This window comes from Humulus lupulus, chromosome 2 (genome assembly GCF_963169125.1).
Source record: "Humulus lupulus chromosome 2, drHumLupu1.1, whole genome shotgun sequence".
NCBI lineage: Eukaryota > Viridiplantae > Streptophyta > Magnoliopsida > Rosales > Cannabaceae > Humulus > Humulus lupulus.
Genome location: NC_084794.1, coordinates 125812183 through 125835586, shown reverse-complemented (window position 1 = coordinate 125835586; position 23404 = coordinate 125812183).

Sequence of the window (23404 nt, the reverse complement as noted above, 5' to 3'; positions counted from 1 at the left end):
GACAGAGTTCCAGTAGACCCATCAAAGGTAGAGGCCTTGAAGGATTGGCCCAGACCAAAGAACGCATTTGTAGTAAGAAGCTTTCTAGGGTTAGCAAGTTATTATAGGAAGTTTGTAGAGGGCTTTTCTAAGATAGCCACTCCGCTCACCAACCTGAGCTGGAAACAACAAAGATTTAACTAGAATGATAAGTGTGAAGAAAGCTTCCAGTTGCTTAAGGATAAGCTTTGCTCAGCACCAGTACTCAGTGTACCAATACCCAACGATAAGTTCGTAGTCTACTGCGATGCATCAAAGCAAGGATTGGGTTGCGTGCTGATGCAAAATGACAAGGTGATAGCCTATGCCTCACGGTAGTTGAAGGAGTACGAGCAGCGCTATCCAACTCACGATATGGAGTTGGCAGCGGTGGTCTTTGCGTTAAAAATATGACGCCATTATCTTTACGGAGAACGGTGCGAGATTTATACGGACCACAAGAGTTTAAAGTACTTCTTTACTTAGAAGGAGCTCAATATGAGGCAGCGCGGGTGGTGACTGCGAGATCTTATACCACCCAGGGAAGGCAAATGTAGTTGTCGATGCGCTTAGTAGGAAAAGTTATGGAACTTTAGCAGCTTTAGCCGGAATAGAAAAGCTGCTACAGCAGGAGCTGATCAGTGCCGGAATAGAGGTAGTTGTAGGCAAGCTTGCTAACTTGTCTATCCGGTCGAATCTGCTAGAAGATATACGGATTGGTCAAAAACATGATGACACACTAGCAGCACCTATGGTTGCTGTGAGAGAAGGAAAGACTACAGATTTCTCAATATCTAGTCAAGGTTTATTGAGATATAACGATTGTGGAAGAAGCGCACAGCACCCCGTACTCAGTTCATCTAGGGTCTACCAAGATGACTCATGACATCAAGGCAATCTATTGGTGGCCAGGGATGAAGAAGGACATAATAGAGTTTGTGTCCAAGTGTCTTATATGCCAACAAGTGAAAGCAGAGCATCAGCGGCCTGCATGCTTATTGCAACCGCTTAACATACCAGAATGGAAGTGGGATGATATAGCTATGGACTTCGTGACAGGTTTGCCAAGGACGAATAAGCAGCATGATTCCGCTTGGATAGTAATAGATAGACTAACCAAGTCGGCTCATTTCCTGCCTATTAAGACTTCATACACGACAGACCAATATGCAGACATCTATATCCAAGAGATAGTACGGTTGCATGGAATCCCCAAGACGATAGTGTTGGATAGAGGATCGGTATTTACATCGAGATTTTGGGGAAGTTTACATCAAGCTATGGGTACTAAGTTAAGTCTTAGTACAGCTTTTCATCCTTAGACAGATGGGCAGTCTGAGCGTATGACTCAGATTTTAGAGGATATGCTACGCGCGTGTGTACTTGATTTCGGAGGATCATGGAATAAGTACTTACTGTTGATAGAGTTCTCCTACAACAACAGCTACCAGTCAACAATCAGAATGGCACCTTATGAGTTGCTATATGGAAGAAGGTGCCGATCACCGTTGCACTAGGATGAGGTAGGAGAAAGGCAACTACTTGGTCCGGAAGCTGTTAGGCAAGCTCAAGAAGCAGTAGCGCTTATTAGACAGCGTATGCTTGCTGCTCAAAGCCGTCAGAAAAGCTATGCGGATGCCAAGCGACGCGATGTGGAGTTCAAAGTCGGAGATCAAGTCTTCTTGAAGTTATCTCCTATGAAAGGTGTAAAGCGGTTTGGGAAGAAAGGCAAGCTTAGTCCCCGATTTTTAGGTCCTTTTGAGATATTGGACAAAGTGGGAGCAATTGCGTATAGACTAGCCCTACCGCCAGCACTAGCAGATAGTCACAATGTGTTCCACATCTCGATGCTGTGCAAGTATGTGTCAGACCCATCTCACATCCTCAAGTACGATACGATAGCACTCCAGAAAGACTTGAGTTACGAGGAACGACCGATTAGCATCCTGGATAAGGGGGTGAAGCAGTTACGGTCCAAGAGCATTCCTATAGTCAAAGTCCTATGGAGTAATAGTTTTGAACGAGAGGCAACATGGGAGTTGGAGGAGGACATGCAAGGCCGGTATCCAGAGTTATTTGGTAAGTAAATTTCGAGGACGAAATTATTTTTAGTAGGGGAGAATTGTAGAGGCCAAGAACCTTACTTAGCTAGTTAGATAGTAGTATTATAGTAATAGTAGTGGTATTTTTATGACTGTGGATTATGGTTCAGACCGGGATTTTTTTGGACACTCATAGTAACACTTGTAGATTTTCTAAGTTTAACCCATAGTTTAACAATATTAATTTTAACCTAAGGTTTGATTAATATGACTGATATTGAGGGTAATATTTATTATATTATAAGGTTTATATAAGACCCAATAAGATAATAACACATGTCATGTGTATGTTTAATAGTGACTAAGTATTTTGAGGAATAAATTTATTAAGGTTAAAATTTGAATATCCTAGGGTCAGTCAGCAGCTTTGAAAACGTTAGAGGGCTTAGTCAAGGCTGTTTACTCAATTCAAATTAAGCTAAAAATGTGTAATTTTGTGTTTAAATATTCAGTGTATGCCCATATATCGCAGCTATAGGGGGCGATATATCGCAGCATGAAGTTACGAAAAACACGAAACGTTGCACGATTGCCTCGGGCATACTAGCCCAGGCGATATATCACCTACAGGGGGCGATATATCGCCTCCTTCAGGGCATTTTGAGACATTTTGAAAATTTTCTCCATTCAAATCTTCAACCTCTTGATAAGTCCAGCATCTTTCTGAACGAGTCTTCAGCCTCTGCTGAATGATAATTCAAATGTTTTTCACTTAAAAAGCCATTATTTTTATTCAAGTTAAATGAAGATCTTTTCATTCCTAAACTCTATAAATAAGACCTAGTACCCAGCCATTTATTCATTCTTCAAGCTAAGTTCAGAGGCTGCAAAGTTGCTAGGTTATTATGAGAGTGTAAACACTTGGGTTGGGGATCATAAGCTTGATCACTATAAGCTTACCAAACACTTGGGAAGTAAGGTTTTATAGCATTTCGGTTCAAGGTATTCCACACTCTAGTCCATTTATGTATTGTTTTCCTTGAAATTCTTATAGTTTTCTACTCAGCCCCTAACTTCATTCTTTATTCTTGGATAGGAAATCTAAGTTCTTGAGTATAAGGTTTTTGGTAAGTATATTCTTGATGGTATAGCTCTTTCTTCACTTTCATCCCTTTTCTTCAATATACTCACCCTGTTATAAATGGTTTTTAGGAGTGTTCCAAGGTCCCAAACCTGTTCTCATATCCCGGTAATTTTGGTAAGGAAAATAGGATAGGATTTATGTGTTATATGATTTTATATGTTATCTTATGATTTTATGTTATGTAATATGCTATGTTAAGTATGTTTGTAGACTTGGGCATATGACCTATACAACTAACAAGCCCCAAATAGATTATGGGCATATGACTTGCTTAGCTAGCAAGCCCCACTAATCTAATGGGCATATGACTTGTTTAGTTTATGGGACCCCAAGTAATAATGGCCATTATAGTATGTATGTGACATAAGTGTTATGATATGTTTTATGTTTCTTTATGAAATTTATGTATATGGTCTATGTGTTAGATTTTCCTTGCTGAGCATTAGGCTTACTCCTTTTATGTTTATATGTGCAGGAAAATAGCTTAGTGGCGGGAAAGGTTCTTGGAAGCTTGGGGAATGTGTATTGAGGCGGAATGGATTCAAAGAGCCGAGAGTTTCGATTCGAGGATGAAGTCTTTACTTATAGTTTTATGTGTATTTTTCCGCACTTATTTATGTAATATCTTTTTAATTACCATTATGTTATGTTTTGATTTTAAAACAATGGGATCCCATATCTTACTTGAGATTTTATGTAAGTTTAACATTTGTTTTTACAAATTTTAATAAAGTTATGATCTTTTCACTTGTAAGTTCTGTTAAGGATTAGGGTCTATGTGTAGTTTTCATTAATGGTCCAAAGTCTAGAGTAGTTGGGTCATTAAAATTTCGTTTTAGTCTTTACAGTATCATGAGAAAATCGGCCTCACTGCAATGCGCTCTCTATGCCGTGCATCTTAATAATATTTAACTAAAGAACTCTCTTATTGAATAATTCGTATTTTGGTTTTATGAAAAAGGTGTTCTACTCAACTCATAACTTTTAGAAAAATACCAAATTGTCATCCTCTTTCAAAAATTTACCGTTTTCTATCATTTACCAAAATACTACTTTTTAACTCTTTACAAATAATATCTAACAATGTTATCCCATTCTTTTAAAGGTTCTACAATACTCAAATTCCCATTCTTACCATTTTTATCCATAACCTAGGATCTCTTTTTATGTTATTTAAAAAAAAAAGGCAATTGGACCCTTAACTTACATAATGGTAAAAATAATCTTTTAAATTAACTAAAGCTGATTTGGGATTGGAGATATGCTTAGTTATCTTTGCAAAGGATTATTCTTCTCATTTCCAAAACTTGAACATCATTATATGTTTTAAAGTGATAAAGTCATGCTTTTAAGCATTTCCCCTCAATTGAGTTTTTTTAACCAAAACCCTTAAACTATCATTCATGTATTCTATGTCATAAGGATGGGAACTAGATGAAAGTCTCATATCATAACTTGTTTTAGGTTAAGAGAACTAACCTCCCAAAAATCACTTTTCGCTAAGGTTCGAAATTACTACCTTTTAGATTTTAGGGAAAACTTAGAAAAATCATTTCTCCTAAACTGTGACACATTTTTCTATAAAATTTTATAGGGGTACATATAAACATATTAATAATTTTTGGGATGGGAAAAATTATTAAAATGTTTAAAGCAATCTGGGCAGTGCTTGCTGTCCAGAAGTTTTTCCCAGATTTTAAGGTACTTTGGTAATTTATTTCTCTTATAGTGGCCCAGTTCTTTCTAAAATTTTACAGAAATCTTTGTTCATGTCTAATTTAGCTTCCTTAAAAATTTAATATTTTTTTTAGAAATAGAACCCATCATAATGTTTAAAGCAATCTGGACAGTGCTTGCCGCCCAGAAGTTTTGTTTCCAGATTTTAGGGAAAATTTTGAAAAATCATATATTTTTTACCATAACAAGTTTTCCATTAAAATTTCACAGTGACCCTTATACATGTTTAAGATAACAGCCTACCCAATTTCATACCCTTTTGATTAGTAAAACCCATTCAAAAGGCAAAACAATCTAGGCAGTGCATGCTACCCAGAATTTTCCAGATTTACATGACAATGCAAAAAGTGTTTAACTTGGGTTTAAAAATACCTTTTCACGATTTTCCAAATCCTATCATAAAGTATTCACATAGAAATATGCAACTACACAATTAATTTCACAAATAGAGGTAGTGGAATGTGATCTGACCCGTTAGAAGCCAGAGGTAGTGGCAGTATGCATTTTTACTCACACTCAACAACAAGAACCTTTCTAACACAAACCCTAGCCACATGCATGCATGCAAATCATCATACTACACAATCTCAACCTTAAGCATAAAATAAGCTCAAAAAATATTGAAATACCATACACAACAATATCTAAAAGAATCACCACAAAATATAAAGAAAACAACCATAGGTTCTACTCCTTCTACTCCCAAGAATTTTCTCTCACCAGTGTCATGCAAGTGGATTGGAGATCGGAACTTTGTTCCATATAGTGCCTCATACGGAGCCATCTTTATCGAGTCATGATAGCTATTGTTGTTGGCGAACTCAATTAATGGAATTTTTGAACTCCATGAACCTTGAAAATCTAGCACGCAAGCTCTCAACATGTCTACCAAGGTCTGAATTGTTCATTCGCTCTGCCATCCATCTATGGGTGGAAGGCATTACTAAACTTAAGTTTAGTTCCCAATCCCATTTTAATTCTCTTCCAAAACACGGGGGTAAATTGCCCGTTAGGATCAGACATTATAGAGATGAGAACCCCATGTAATCGCACTATCTCAGCAATGTACAAGTCTTCTAGCTTATCTGCACCGTCTGTTGTCTTAATGGGTAAGAAATGAGCGGATTTTGGAGTGTGTGGTAACCTGGTAACAAAGTCCATGGTGAACATTTCCCATTTCCACTTATGGATCTCTAGCGGGTCTCTTATGCTCCGCCTTGGTTTGTTGACACGTCAAACAGTGTGCCATGTACTTTGCTACATCACTCTTCATTCCTACCCACCAAAAGTATCTTTTGAGATCCTGATACATCTTAGTGGTTCTCAGGTGAATAGCGTAAGGAGTATTATGAGTCTCATAAAAGATTTGTTTCTTGATCTCCTTATCATCAGACATAGATAATCTACCCTTGAAACCCAACACTCCATCCTCCGAGATGTGAAACCCTGGTCGCATGTCTTTCTTAGTCTCACGCACCAGTCATTGGATCCACGAATCTGCAAGTTGTCCCCTTGGATTGCTTCCATGATAATGGGTTGCACAGATAACTTTTCCAATCTTCCCACTACTATCTCCAAATCCAATTTGGAGATATCGGTTTGTAGTTCTTGGGTATTTCTTACACAAAAATTACATAAGACAGTGGGTACCGACTCAATGCGTCAGCTATTTTATTAGCCTTTCGTGGGTGGTACAGTATATTGCAATTGTAATCGTTGAGAAAGTCTAACCACCTCCATTGTCTCATGTTTAACTCTTTCCGGGTGAAGAAATATTTCAGCCTCTTGTGATCCGTGTATATGTCACAGTGGATCCCATAGAGATAGTGTCTCCAAATCTTCAATGCGAACACTGCCGCTACTAGCTCCAAGTCGTGTGTTGGATAGTCTCTTGTAGTTTCTCAGTTGTTCGAAGGCGTACGCGATCACTTTCTAGTTTTGCATTAGTACGGCTCCGATTCCTTGACCTAATGCATCGCTATAAATAGCATATCCCTCGGTACCCTTTGGAATAGTGAGTACGGGAGCAGTCGTTATTCTAGTCTTTAGCTTTTGAGAACTCTGTTTGCACATGTATGTCCACTCAAATTTGACGTTCTTTCAGGTTAGTGCGGTCATAGGCATCTCTATTTTGGAAAATCCTTCCACAAAGAGCCTATAATACCATGTCAGGCCCAAGAAACTGTGAACTTCTTATGCATTCTTTGGGACCTTCCATTGTTTCACCGCTTTGATTTTTTTTGGATCGACTGTAGTTCCGTCTCTTGACACCATGCTCCCTAGGAAAATTACTTGAGTTAGCCAAAATTCGCACTTGGAGAATTTGGCGTATAGCTTTTTCTTGCGTAATCGTTGTAAGATCAGCTCCAGGTGCTTGGCGTGTTCTTCTTGGTTTCGTGAGCATACAAGTATATCGTTTATAAACATGATCACAAATTTTTCTAGATACTCACTTAGTACCATATGTGCGTAAGATCCATGAATGTTGCAGGTGCATTGGCGAGTCCGAAAGACATCGCCAAGAACTCGTAGTGGCCATACCGAGTTCGGAATGTGGTCTTTGGAATATCTGATTCCTTGACCTTCAACTGGTGGTATCAAGATCTCAAATCGATATTGGAGAATACCGATGCTCCCTGTATTTGATCGAATAGATCATCAATTCTGGGCAATGGGTATCAGTTCTTGATTGTCAGTTTGTTGAGTTCGCGATAGTCTATACACATTCTTATGGACCTGTATTTCTTTCTTCACAAATAGTATCGGGGCTCCCCAAGGAGAATGACTTGGCCGTATAAATCCTTTATCCAGGTAGTTTTGTAATTGCACTTGCAGTTCTTTGAGCTTCACCGGTGCCATCCAGTATGGTGCCTTTGAAATAGGTGCGGTTTCTGGAATTAACTCAACTTCCCGATCTTGGGGTATCCCTAGAAGATCCTTAGGAAACACTTTCAGAAATTTTCACACCACTGCTACCTCAGTTGGTTGTAGCTTAGACTCCCTATCCTTGTCTATTACATTCGCCAGGTAGCCAATACATCCATTGTCTAATAATTTCCTAGCCTTCAAGGTAGAAGTTATAGCAAAATTCTTCTCGTGGGTTGTGCCTTGGAACATGAACGGTTCTTCCCCATGTGGGTTAAAAGTCACCTTTCTTCGTTTACAATTCACCACCGCCCCATATTTGGTTTGCCAATCCATACCAAAAATAACATCGTACTCATGTAAATCTAAAACTAACAATCCACAGTCAACTCCCGACCTTCTACCCAGGCTGGTACGACTCTAACCCAAGACCGTGCCATCATATCCTCCCCCAAAGAAAAGGATACACCACATACATTTGCCATAGGCTCAGGCTTCCTATCTATCTGATCAACATAAGATGCAACAATAAAAGAATGGGATGCACTAGTGTCCTTTAATGCAGATGCTGAGTTATTAGCCACAGGAAGCTGAGCTGACACGATGTCGGAAGTTCCAGCTCCTTTATCACCCTAGGTGTGTGCATAAACTCGCGGTGCAGCTCCTATTGGCTTTGGTTGGTCTTTCCCTTCCTTCTGACCAGGATTTGGGTAGTGCCTGGAGAAATGTCCAGGCTTTCCACAGGTGAAGCAATTACCATTGTTACACTCACCTAGGTGGCGTCGATTGCATTTATTGCATTGTGACCAATAGTTGTTTTCTCTCCTTGGTTGCTTGTTGAAGTTCAAGATTCGGCTTGGTGGCTCCATTCTTCATTTATTATTTCCACCATTGGGAAACTGAGAGTTTCCTAAAGTATTGGTCTTTCCCACACTTCTATTGCCTCTGGACGCAAACATTCCAGAATGGCTGGTTTAGTTACTAGAGTACCTTCCCCAGTCATTGGAGACATGTGCTAGTTCTTCAGCCCTGTATGGGCTCTTTCTTTTCTTGTACCAGCTGATTAGTGCTCAAAAATATCATTTTATTAGTTTTAAAGTTTAAAAATAATTAAGTTTTAAATATTTTCATGAATTTATTGTAATTTATTTTATATTTAAAAATATTAATTTTGATTTAATTTGTGTTCAATTTCCAGGAAATAAAATATATTTTGACACAAACACAAAGAAAGAAGAAAGAAAGAATTATAATTGAAGAAATGATGAAAAAGTGTTATTTTTATAGGTGAACTAGGCCCAAAAGCGACATCCAGCTGACACGTGTCAACATCAGATTCATCAAGCCGAGCCGTCTAACACAAGCCAAGCCGCTGCCTGCCAAGCCACTACATGTCCCACTCACCCGCCAGCTGCTCCCACACGCCTAATGCACACCTGCACTCCGCCTGTCCCGTTGCTGCCATGTTCCCTATTGCACTTGCTGAGCTAACGCAGCTGTCCCACTCCACTGCTACCTTTTGGTTATGCCACTTGATATCGCCCAATAATTCCTAAGCGGTCGTAGTAGTAATCAGGCTATGTCGTATCCACAGAGAGGTAAAATACAAAATTAAAAGAAAGATTAGTAAATTAAAAATAATAAACTTTGGAAAAATGTAAATTTGAAAAAGAATATAAACATTAAATGAATAAAATCGAGGAATTAGAATCAGAAAGAAAGTATGGAAGGCATAAGTTTCATTCATGCAAACATATATATATTTTAATAAAATTGATTCATTATACTCAACTATAATTCTACACCATTAATTATAGTTGGAAAATATATATAATAAAGCTCACCTTAAAATATGTTCTTTAATTAAATTATACTAACTTCTAATTTTAAAAACCTATCATATTATATACTTTAGAGCGACAAAATACCAATGGCAGAATGCAGTAAAAAGCATATAATATAACAAATATTCTAAATTAAATTAAAAACCTAACTTACATAAGAAGAGCATGACTAGACTTATGTAAAAGATAATAATAAATTTAGAATAAAAATTAGAAGAAAATAAATTTAATTGTAACAAATATATAGAAACGAAGAAAAAAATAAAGAATCAATATATTAAAAATATAATATTAAACATGAACTCCACTCTAGCCTTTCCACAAGAAAATTTAGCCTAAAATAGGCATTGTTTTTACTCACAAAAATGTAAAAGAAAAATAGGAAAAATAAATATTTTTCTCTCCAACAATACTCTACTCTCCTTACACAATTTGATGAAATTTTACCCCATTTGGTACTCTATTTATAGTGTAAATAGGACTCAAAAACGTGTAAAACCGTGTACAAAATAGTGGGAAAGTGGCATAAAAAAACTGGTGGAAGTGGGGAAAATGTGTTGAGCCGTGGGGAACAAGTGCTGACCGTGGCAGCTGACAGGTCGGGGCGTGGGGAGCAGCAGGCGACGTGGCGTGCTCGGGTTGGATGCTGGGCTGGAGGCGTCAGTTGTGGTCGGGCCGTGGGGGAACATGGCAGGCGCGTCAGGCTGCTGGATGGGATGTGGCGTCAAGAAGCGTCAGGGCTGCTGGCAGCTGGCGGCTGGTTGCTCGGCTTGGAGGCTCGGCTGGCTCGGCTCGGTGGCTCGGGTGGACGAATGGCAAGCTGCCATGTGGCAGCGTGGGGGAGCAGATTTTGCTTGGGTTTGGGCTCCATTTTGGGCCTAGTTTTGGGCCATTTCTCCTTCAAAAATGCCATTTTCTTCATGATTTCTTCAATTTTAATTCTTTCTTTCTCCTTTCTTTTTGTTTGTGTCAAAAATATATTTTATTTCCTGAAAACTAAACACAAATTAAATTAAAATTAATATTTTCATTTATAAAATATATGACAATAAATCCATGAAAATATTAATTAAAACTTAATTAATTTTATACTTTAAGATTAATAAAATGATATTTTTGAGCACTAATCACCACTCAGCACACACCACATGGCTTTGCTGTCTCCCACCCCCAACACCATTTTTTTCAGAGCCAATTGACACACGCCACTTGTCCCAGTTTGCAGCAGAATTTGAAGCCATTTTCTCCACTTCCTAATGGACGAAAATAACAACTTTGGAGCAAATTTTCTCTATAAATAGAGAATCAAAACCAGTGTAAAATCATTAGATTTTGGGAGAGAAAAAAATATACTTTGTTTTGTTGTTTTTCTTATTTCCAGCTTAGTTTTACTTGCTTTAGGTGATAAAAATGAGTGAACTGTTTCAGAAATATTGGTGAGGTTAGAGTGTAGTTTTTGTACTTCTCATTTCTAATATTGATATTGATTCTTCTTAAGCTTCATTTCCATATCTCATTAATTATTTTGTTTCTCATCTTCTAATTTCTTTTCTAAAATTATTTAGCATCTTTTACATATGTCCATTCATACTTTTCTTATGTAACTTAGATTGTTAATTTATTTTAGTATATTTGTTATATTGTATGTCTTTTACTCCATTCTGATAGTGGTATTTTGTCGCTCTTGGATATATAATACGATATGCTATGAAATTAGGAGTTAGATTCAATTTAATCTATATTAATTAATTTGTGCTTTTAACATATACATCTTCAAGTTGCAATTAATGGTGTAGAATTGCAACTGTGTTTTGAATTAATATCAATATTAGAATATGATTTAGAGCATTGCATCTCTACCGTACCATGCTCTTCATCTGATCAATTTCTTTAATCTATCATTTTAATTTCACAAAATCCATATCTTCAACTCTACGTTATTTTTATCTTTAACTTTACTAATCTAATCCTTAGTTGTGTTTGCCTCTCTATGGATACCACATAGCCCATTTACTACAGCGACCACAAGATGAATTATTGGACGATATCACCAGCCTTGACTCTTGGCGAGTTGCTCGCTCCACAGCCTCATCATAAGTATCCGGGTGGGTCTTCCCGATATCCACGAATTGAGTTATCTTTCTTTTCAACCCCTTCATGAATTTTCGAACTCGGTTGGCTTCAGTGTTTACCAGGTCCGGAGTAAATCTTGAGAGTTGGTCAAACTTGCACACGTACTCATGTACGCTAGATGACCCTTGTACCAAGTTGGCGAACTCAACCACTTTCCGATCCATCACTGCCTGGTTATAGTACTTAGCATTGAACAAGTTTAAAATTTTTGTCCATTTTATTATCACTAATTTGATAATACATAGAAAGTGCTTGACAAAATCTATAGACTATTAGTAAACATAAATACAGATAACAAGATGAAGAAATAGAGATGAAAGAAAATAAATCACTCAAATATATAAACTTTAAGCACCTGGTGAATCAAAAATACCAAACAAAGTCATAGTGCATATATGATCATCCGAACCTTCCTAAGAAGGTTAGCCTATTAGGCTAGACATTCTCATGAAATTCTAGAGAGAACATATGAGAAATGAGACTAAAATTTGGTAGATTTTTGCTACTTAAAAATTACATGGTAAATGTGAAAGATGGGTCTCTATTTATAGAGGGAGAAAGGGACTGAAAAGAAATTAAACAACAAATGGGGGCTACACAATAAATCTAAAATATTAATAATAAAATATGATTTTGAAAAATCAAATCTTATTATAAATATTAACCTAGTTATTTTAGTGCATGGTCAATATGCCCTTTTTCTAAAACACCAAAAAAAGATGAGCTTTAGAGCTCAAAATGGGAAGTTTAAGGCCCAAAGTGCTTAAAAAATTGAGCTCATGGGTAGTTGTAGCAGAGGAGACTTTCACCCATTCCCACCCAATGGGAGCACGCCACGTGGATGCAACAAGGCTGAGGGAAATTGCTTAATTGACCAGGTCAACGCAGGAGGAGATGGGAGGCATGCGGGTCGCAGGTGGGGGGCCAGGCGGGTCACGCGGGTCCTCGAGGGTCAAGCGCTGGGTGGCTAGCGCTGGGCTTGGGCTTGGGCTGGGGCCTTTAGATTGGGCCCTGTGTTTCAAGAAAAATGATATTTCTCTTCTCTTTTTTAGATTTAATTGTTTCCTTTTCTCTTCATTTCAAAGTGCCAAAATACAACTTTAATTCCTACAAAATGACAATAAATTAAATCAGAATCAAATATTTTCATTTATAAACTAAATCATATTAATTCCATGAAACTATTAATTAAAACTTAATTTATTTTGACTATTAAAATCAATAAGTGTGTATTTTTCACCACTAATCACAGCCCCCAACTAGCTTATTGCTAGTCTCTAGCAATTCAAGCGGATAAAATTATTACCAAGATGAATTAGTAAACTAAATTATGCAATATCATTTAACAAAATGTTTAGTGAGAATTTAGAAAATGCTATTTAAAACTATCAAAGTTGTAATTCAAGAGCTTTGTGTGTGTGCACCAAACCATATCATTCTTTCCAAAATTTACAACACAAACAATATTGAAAAATCACCAAAGAATAAAGTCTCAACTCCAAATGAAAGTATTTTTATGGGAGATGGTTGACACTCTTGGAGTTGGAAAGTTATCAATTAACACTCAAAAATGGATGTTATCGTTTTTAAGACAAACAATGTTAACGAATATTGATCAAAAGATAGGCTAATCAAGTAATTGGAATCTAAATGACATAAGAACCTTCGGGATTTTACAAAATGATATTAAGAGCCAAAATAAAAAACAAAACAAAAATAAAATACACAAACTTTTTTTTTATGACACAAAATTGAAAACAAATGTAGTAATGTTGATTTTTTTTATTTGACAATTTTTTTTTTCAACAAAACTACAAAAGATGAAGATGAAAAATATTGCTCTTGTTCTATTTTTTATTCATTTTTTATATATAAATATTTTTTTTTCTTTTTTTTTATATAAATATTTTTTGAGAAGAGACAACATAAGAATAAATAAAAAAAATTACAAGAAATTAAAAGGAAAACTACAATAAAATACAACAATAAGGCTCTTTAAAACAAAAATTATCCCTCTAGTAAATGTCATGTTTTAAAATCCCAAAAAATTAAGTTTACCAACTCAAATGATCAATAGAAGGTTTCAAAGTTGTTTTCTCATTCTCACATCTCACAAAATGTAAAAGCTTTAAACTTTAGGATTTTTCTCAACTGAATGTGTTAATTTTTTTTCAATGTTTGGCTGTGCATGATATTACTCTAAAAAATTACTTCCTAATAGTAAAAATAGCAAAAACTATCTCACAAAAATTTTGTTGTCATGAGTTTTGCAAACATTTAACTCAAAATTTTAAAATAGAAATCAAAATATATTTCAACGCATGAATATGCCTACTACCCCCAACTTTAAATGAGACATTGTCCTCAATGTCTAACGTTAAGCCCATTGTGGGAGAAAAAGGGAATATGATAACTAACAAAGCCCCAAAAAGTAAAATTCGCAACATAAAATAAAGACACAAATGAAAATAAAGCACACTAAAAAGAAAGATAAAACCTGATCAGCCTTTGGTAGACAAAAGCATCGCTCTCAGGTAAGTCTACCAATTGCATGTTTGCATGCTATCCTGTATCAAAAATGAATTTTCTTTTATCCTGCGTCTCAAAAATAGAAGCGTTAGTAACATTTTCAGGATAAAGAAAATGTTTGGGTTCAAAATCATGGAGGAAATTGGGTGAATGTTTCATTACAAATATGTGTATGATTTCCTCAACGATTAAGTCAATCACATCAGTATGATAGCTCTTATTTTTCTTTAGAGTGGTTGAAAGAATTTCTGTATGGGAAAGAGTTTCACTCCAAATGGTAATAGCATCATCCTCATCGGGTTTAGTAATGGGAGTAAATGATGGTGCTATGGTTTCAGGCTGAGATGATAATTGACTTAGAGTATGTGCATTAATAGCATTGGTCAATTCTGAAAGTTGAGTACTAGTTTCCCTAAAATCTTCCACAAATTGTCTATTGAACTCTCTTTGCTCCTCTATAAATATGTGTAAAGTGTCCTCTAAGGAATTTGTATTAGTGTCGATATTAGATGGAGGTCCATGTGGGAAGTTAGGAAATTTTTGCTCAAAATTCATGTGAGGTGGTGCATGGTAGTTTTACTCAGGCTTCCAACTAAAATCTACGGAGTTGGTCCAACTAGAATTATGATTCCTATGGTCGACTCTTTCAAAGTCACAATAACGTTCATCATAATCTACCTAGGAAACCTCGTAACTTTCTCTTTCAAACTTAGTTTCTAAGACCTCAAGTTCTTGGTACTCTCTTACACTAAGTTTGCATGCACCTCTAAAACGGCTAGTACCATCAGTTGCACTAGAGTTATGATTGTTTCCAGCTGAAGGAAAATACATTGGAAAATACAACTCGAAATGTTTCTTCTATTCTTCATTCATTTTTTTTTATTTATTTTGCTTTTGTGATTTTTTTTGTTTTTTTTTTACTTGTTTGCAGGTCGAATTGAGGTTTTTAGAACGGTCTCACTTAAGACCCACACTTTATCGAGAACTCCCCAAGGTTCACAGATAATTGTGGAGGGGTCACAATTTAGAAAAACAGCCCTCTTACAACCAACACTTACTAGAATTCCCCGAGGTAACTAAGTAAGCATGGATGGAACTTTACTCAAATTGGTCTTTAAGCAAAAATTGCTTATGTTGACAAAACAAGCTTTATTTTTATATTACTATTTTTTTTTTGTATTTTATAATTTTTTTAAAAATTTAAAACCTAAAAATAAAAAAACTAATAACAAAAAAAAATAAAAATAAAGAGACAAACCTAGAAATAATAAATAAATAAAAAATTATCTAAACACAAAAAATAAGATGCTCACAAAGCCTAAAAATTATTATAGAAAAAAAATGAATAAAAGGGCTAAAAAAAATTCTAAGAAAGTAATATTTTATTTTCTCAAAGATAGAGGAAAAACTAACTAAGTAAACAACAAAACTAAATTAATCATACAACCACATAAAAAAGAAGCACAAAAGTAAGATAAAAAAAATGTAACAAATAAATAAAAGGGCTAAATTTTTTTTCTAAGAAAGTAACATTTTTTCAAAGATGTGGAAAAACTAAGTAAACAAAAAATTAAAGTAATCCTACAAACACATAAAAAAAAATAGTACAAAAGTAAGATAGAAAAAAAAATGTAACAAATCATCATAAATAAAAATAATTAAAATAAAGAAAAAAAACAAAAGAAATAAATTAAAACTAAACTAACAATATATAAACAACCAATTTATATATATATATATATATTTTCAAGTTTGTTTTTTTACTACAATAAAAAAATAGAATAAAATAAGATACCAAAAATAAATTAATAAAAAACTAAATACACACACAAGTTTTTTTACAAAAAAATTTGTACAACAATAATAAATAAAAAGAGAGAAAAAAAATAACAAAAAGAACAATAACAAATGATAGAAAAGAAAGGATAGCAAAATTTTTTATATATTTTTTTTAGCACAACAATGACATAAAAAAAACTAACTAAAAGAAAGAACAACAACAAAAAATGATAGTAACCCTTTTTTTTAAAGTAAAAAAAAACAAGAGTAAATAAGGGAGATCTAAAAAAAACAATTTCTAGAGGAATATACACACAAAAAAGGATAGAATTACTTACCTTTTTTTGCAAAATTTATTGAAAAACTTGTTTTTTTCACTATTACCTCCCCGGCAACGGCGCCAAAATTTGTTTAACGTCCAAAACGTGCATCCACTAAGCGGTGGTTGTAGTATAGATCGGGCGGTCGATTCCACAAGGAGGCAAAGAAATAAAGTTTAGAGATAAATAATATGAGGAAAATAGAACAAGTGATATTTTTGTTGTTTTTGAGATTTAAAGATTAGAAATAAAAATAAACTAAAGTATGATGTAACAATAGGTAACAAGTAGGAAGGATCAAGAGTCACCAATATGCATACTTATTTATTTGGATCTTTGATTTATAAAAATTACACAAATTAGTAGTTTACATCCCAACTATTCATTTGAAAGATTTAACATTGAAGCACAAATATGTTTCACAAAAATGTATTCAAGTGATTACTATTCTTTACCATGGAAAGATGAGATAAATCTTATGAGAAATCTAAAAATTACATTATACCATTGGCAATAATGCAATAAAAAATTGGACATAAAACCTGACACAAATATTACTTTTACTATTTATAAAATACATAGAAAGAGCATGACTAATTCTATATAGATTTTAGCAAAAGTAAATATATATGAATGAGATGGAGAAAATGATAAAGATATTATCTATATTATTTTCACTAATTTGATAATACATAGAAAATGCTTGACAAAATCTATATACTATTTGTAAACATAAATATAGATAACAAGATGAAGAAATAGAGATGAAAGAAAGTAAATCACTAAAATATATAAACTTTAAGCACATGGTGAATCAAAAATACCAAACAAAGTCATAGTGCATATAGGATCATCCGAACCTTCCTAAGAAGGTTAGCCTATTATGCTAGATATTCTCATGAAATTCTAGAGAGAAAATATGAGAAATGAGACTAAAATTTGGTAGAGTTTTGCTACCTAAAAATTGCATGGTAAATGTGAAAGAAGAGTCTCTATTTATAGAGGGAAAAATTGACTAAAAAGAAATCAAATAAAAAATTGGGGTTACACAATAAATCTGAAATATTAATAATAAAATATGATTTTGAAAAATCAAAACTTCTTATAAATATTAACCTAGTTATTTTGGTGCATGGTCAATATGCCATTTTTCTAAAATACCAAAAAAAGATGAGCTTTAAAGCTCAAAATGGGAAGTTCAAGGCCCAAAGTGCTTAAAAGATTGGGCTCATGGGTGGCTGTGGCAGAGGAGACTTTGACCCATTCCCAGCCTATGGGAGCGCGCCACATGGACGCAACAAGGCTGAGGGAAATTGCTTAATTGACCGGGTCAATGCAGGAGGAGAAGGGAGGCATGCGAGTCGCGGGTCAGGGTGCCAGGTGGGTCGCGCGGGTCCTCGCAGGTCAGGTGCTAGGTGGCTGGCGCTGGGCTTGGGCTAGGGCCTTCAGATTGGGCCCTATGTTTCAAGAAAAATATCATATTTCTCTTCTCTTTTTTAGATTTAATTGTTTCCTTTTCTCTTCATTTCAAAATACCTAAATACAACTTTAATTCCTACAAAATAACAATAAATTAAATCATAATAAAATATTTTCATTTATAAAATAAATTATATTATTCCATGAATAAATGTGTATTTTTCACCACCAATTACCATTCCATCTGTGTAGTATTACGCCCCTTCTTAGTTATGTCCCACTAGATGTGGGTGTCCTTCCTCAACATATACACAACACAGATCACCTTTTCCCTTTCGGTGGCCTCAACAAATTCAAAGATCCTTTCCAGCACACTGACCCATTCTTTTGCCACCAGGGGGTCCGAAGTCCCTTCGAACATGGGTGGGTTTTGTCTACCAAACCGTTCAGAGATTGGTTTTGGTGGTTCTGCTTTGCGTGATTCCACTGACGGATTTTCTCCCAATGGTGGGTCTCCTGGTACTAGTGCTTCCCGTGGTTCTGGAATGTGTTCTTGGGGTGCTGGGGGTGAGGGGTTGTGTGGCACTTCCGGAAATATTTGCATCAATGCCTCAAACATCTGAGCATTTGACGTATTCTGCTCATGCACAGTCCTTCTCAGATCTTCTATCTGAGTTGCCATATTTGGTTCTAGCTATGCTATTAGTCCTCCGCATCTCTCTCGACCTCTACCCCTTCCTCTGCCTCGGGCATGACTTACATCTTGGTCAACGATCGCTCTCTCGGCTAGGTCTGGTGGATTAACAGCTTGACCTCCCCTGGCTTGAGTGGTAGGCACCATCACGAGTCTTTATACAGCAATGTTTAAAACATTTGAGTATACAAGTTTCCCACATACAAGGAAAAGAAAAAGAAAATTATAACGATTCAACTCAAAACAGATAGTCATAACATTCAAGGCTATACCCTAGCAATACAAAATGATCATGCCAAATCTTTCCAGAAAGTTTTAGTTAGCAGAACGATAAATACAAAAGGGAACCCAAACTACACGTTGGGTTTCTACATACGCTTGATACAACTATACAAAATTACTACAACCTAGTAGGTTTACCAAGTATTTACAAAAAGTATCAACAAGACCCTCACATCATAACCTAATTTAGGATATCCATCAGCATATCCAACTCTATGTCAGTATCCTCGCTAGGCTGCACAGGATCCTCCTCAAGATCTACCACCCTGCCTCGAGGTATGCTATAAACGACGGAGATAGGCCAATCCATGGTCCAAACGCTAGCTCGATCTGCATACAGATGTCATCCCACATGTCACGAACCAGTCGCCAACATTTGTGACGAAACAATGTCTTTGCCGAGCCTCTCAGACAAGTGCTAACATATAACACTCTCCATCACTTGGGTGTGTTGGCCATATCAAAGACTTTTATCATGTAATGCATCCATTACCAAATGATCGTACTTGAAGCATCGAGGATTCTTGTAACGCCCTGGATAGCCAAGACCGTTACACTGTGTGTTTATGAAGGTGCAAGACTTGCTAATCAAGTCATTTAGTTAAAAAAAAACGTGTTACTGAAACTATAATTAAGCTAGGGTTAAAAGAGTTTGGCCACAAAAGTTGCTTTTCATACATTTGAACATTTTAGTACATAGGATCCCAAAAGTAATAACGTTTAAAAGACAGTTTACAAAATTCAGAAAAAAGTACAGCTACTAGCCACTCTAAGGGCAAAACATACATTTAGGCTTCTCCCGTCCTGTGTCACTCCTCGACCGTGGTGGCCAATCAGCTGACTATGTACATTCAACCCCAAAGCTCTCCAACTCAGGACTGGTCCACCTCGCCCTTGCCTTTACCTGCACCACGTAGCACATGCCCAGCAAGAAACCAAAAAACAAAGCATAACCATCAAGCAGTCAATTTACAAATCAACAATCAAATAAGTCATAAGCATAGCCACACGCTCAACAATCCACATCAGTTATATAATCAGGCATTCAGACTACCAAGTTCATCAATTAACATTAGTAATCAAATCACATATTAGTCAGGGTCGACACCCTTAGGTCGCACCCCTATTTATCCTACTAACTCCGGCCTGCTTAAACCGAGCTCAGTGAATATTAAGCTGTCCTCAGCTACCAGTGGCCGAGCCGCGCCCTGTTCGGAAGTATTGATTTCGGCACTCTTAGGCTGCTTATCACATGTCCCATGGCATAATACCATCTATACCATTATACAGATATAGGGAGCTCTTAGTCCCATCATTAACACATCACCGGGTGTAGTTTCTTACCTTTGATTCCGCTAGCTTGTTCAATGAAGTCAACTCTAAAGCACGATCCCTTTCGAGCCCTAGCATTCACCTAGTCATAGCCACATATTAAAATCATCACCAAACTTCAATTCCAAAACCTAACCTCGGGACCAATCCCGAACCCTCGGGAAGCCCTAATTCCACCAAACGGGGTGGTGGATCAAACCCCGAGCCCCCGGGCGAAAACCCTAAGAAATAACCCAAAAACCCACTTCTGGAGACAGGGTAGCACTACAACGCTTCAAAGAGGGTGCTATAGCGCTACAAGCAGAGCCAAAGGCGCCAGGAAACTCAAGCCTAGCGTTGTAGCACCCAAAGGCTAGCGCTACATCGCTAGTCACAGACCAGCAACACCCTGTTTTTCCTACTTTGATTCTCCTCGAACCAAACCCCTTTGGAACCCTTCCAAACCTCAAATACACACCAAATTGAGTCTACCATCACCTATATCTCACCTTACACAACCCAACCATATAGAACTTAGCCATATGCACCCCAAAACAAAGAAAAATCCATGTATGAGCATGAAGCTCAAAAACCCAACAAAGAGAACCAGAACAGTCCTGAATTTAAATGTTCAAACTCATAAATTCTCACCTCAATTGGGGAATTCGACCTTATGCTATCTTTAGTATCCCTCCAGCCCTAAGCTCATCAGTTCCTCAAGTTATCTCCCTTAATTTCCATCAAAAAAATGTTTCATAAATCCATTTCAACATCAGAAACCAGAAACTGAAAAATAACCTTAAAGCTTACCTTAAATGGGACTAAATTTCAGTAGAACTCCTAGTTTCACCAAGAACCTCAAGTGCTAAACTTGACCTAATCCTCCTCTGAACCAGAACTCCAAGGATTTACAAGAAATGGTGCTAGAAAATGATATACCGATAGAGAGAAAAGGGTAAGTCCTAAGTGTTTTGTTTTTCCTTCTTTCTCTCTTTTGTCTTTTCCCTTTTCCTTCCAGTTTCTAAACATTCTACCAAGTGTATAAAGGCTGAAATAACTCTTATCCCTTATAACCAAATGACCACAATACCCTCCCATTAAATCTAAGCCTTTAAATCATTCCAAGGGCATTTTAGTCACTAACTCCCAATTCCCGCTAATTTCTCGAGTGTCCCTAATAATTACCACTTATGTGCTGACACTTAACCAATCACCAATTATTTTTTCTCAGTATCAAATAACCCTCGAAATACTTCTCGAATTCCCAGAAATACCCTCGGACTCCCACGAGCCGGTTATAAATCCCCGCTGTGACTTTCCCGCTAAACCGCTTGCTAGGATCGCCTCGAGCCACAAGACACAAATATATCCACATAATAATGTGGTCTCAACATTTTATCACAAATATTTACATTTATCCCATCAACGGGCCAAAATTACAAATATACCCTTATACCCTAATCAGGGCCTATATGCATACTAATACACATAGTCATGCCTCACATTTATCCAAATAATCATATAAGCATGCTTTTCACATAATCATGCATTTCCACCATTAATTCACATAACTTCCAATTGTGTCCTCCCGACACACTAATCAAGGCCCTTAAGCCTTATTAGTAATTTCGGGTCATTACAATTATCCCCTCCTTATAATAATTTCGTCATCGAAATTTATTCAAACATATCATATAGTAAACCTCGTACCTCTGACCAAAAATCCCAAGGTTCAATACCTTTACTTTTACTCCTCGATAATATTCTTATGAGAGTAACAGTCTTGTTCCACAAGATCTTGTCTAATAGTCATACTTTCTTTAACCTCCGCTTGAACCACAAACCTGCTGAAACTTCAGGGTCTGCTTAGTTCACAACGATCATTTCATTGTCTTGTTCTTGATACCAGAAATATCTATGAGTCGTCACCCCAACCAGGGTGAGATCAGTTTATGGGCCCCGGACCTAACCCTTGGTACAACTTCAGTACTTCTGCCGAGTCGGGAGTCAGAACTTCCCCTTCTCTTTCTCTGAATATCATACTTTTCCTTTTCTACACTTACCAAGAGAGGTACAAATCTCTCATCCCGGAACTTTGTATTCCGAAATTAACAATTTACAAGTTCTTATGTCCTTTCAGATAGGCAGACACTCCTGCCTTAAGAATTCCAACAACCTCTTTGGTTTCCCCCTGAACCAATACTAAACCGTAGTATCCACTATCCTTCACTTTGTTACTTTGCTTAGTACTCCTTGCTTTTTTATCTTACCATGTCCTATGCCGTGTCATCTTACCTGTATGTCAGTATTTGTCATCACGACTAACTCATCAAGAATTACACTTTCCTTAATATCTCAAGTATTTGCATACTCAACGCTTAATTCCTTAAGATAACTGTTAAGCTTTCAGATTGCTATTGCATCTGCAATCAACCGATAATTCCAGGTTTCCACTCTATTTTCTTTGTTCTCTAGTTCCTTTCCAAAAGTTGGAAAAATTATAGGGTCTCAACTCAGTACCATCAATGTTCTGCCCATTACCAGTTCACCTGAACCAACTTCATTAACCCATTCAGCTGAGTTATAACTTTCCCTGTCCAATCACCTTACTTATAATCTAATGTGGTCCATTCCTATGATCAACCACCATAACACTTTACCTTTCAATATACAAGTATGCTAGATTTTGTCATCCATTTAAATTTCCTAATACAACATACCCTAGGAGATGGAACGATATCCATTTAGAATTCCCATCTCCAGGCCAAATTTCCGTCGGATCTCTCATCCTATCCTTGTGTTGCCTCGACAAGGTTCTTTCCTGTCTCCACCAATACCAACACTTTGGATTCCATTGTATAGAGAATGCATACCTGTTCATCACCATACACTAACACTTTACCAATCTCAGTCGTTACCTTGTCCACTCCATTATAATCTATGGTGTTCTTTTAATTGACACACACCTCTCAAGTAAGAGATCTGCCTCCATTTAGATCTTCTCCTCGCACAGTCGAAGATTCTTAACACTAACCATCCACCCATTCACTACGTTTCACCAAATCTTGGTCGCAAGATTATCTTTCTTACAAATGATCAAACACTCAAATACCTTACATTATGCATACACCGCCAACTCAATATACTATGTATATCGACCATGTTCCCATTCTTCCACCTTCTGCGAGGCATGAACCATTCTCTTGTCAGTCTGTGCTCGGGTGTGCTCCAACCTGTGATGCAACCTTCACAGTTTCATGTATTTATCAAAAGTTAGGTCCTTTATG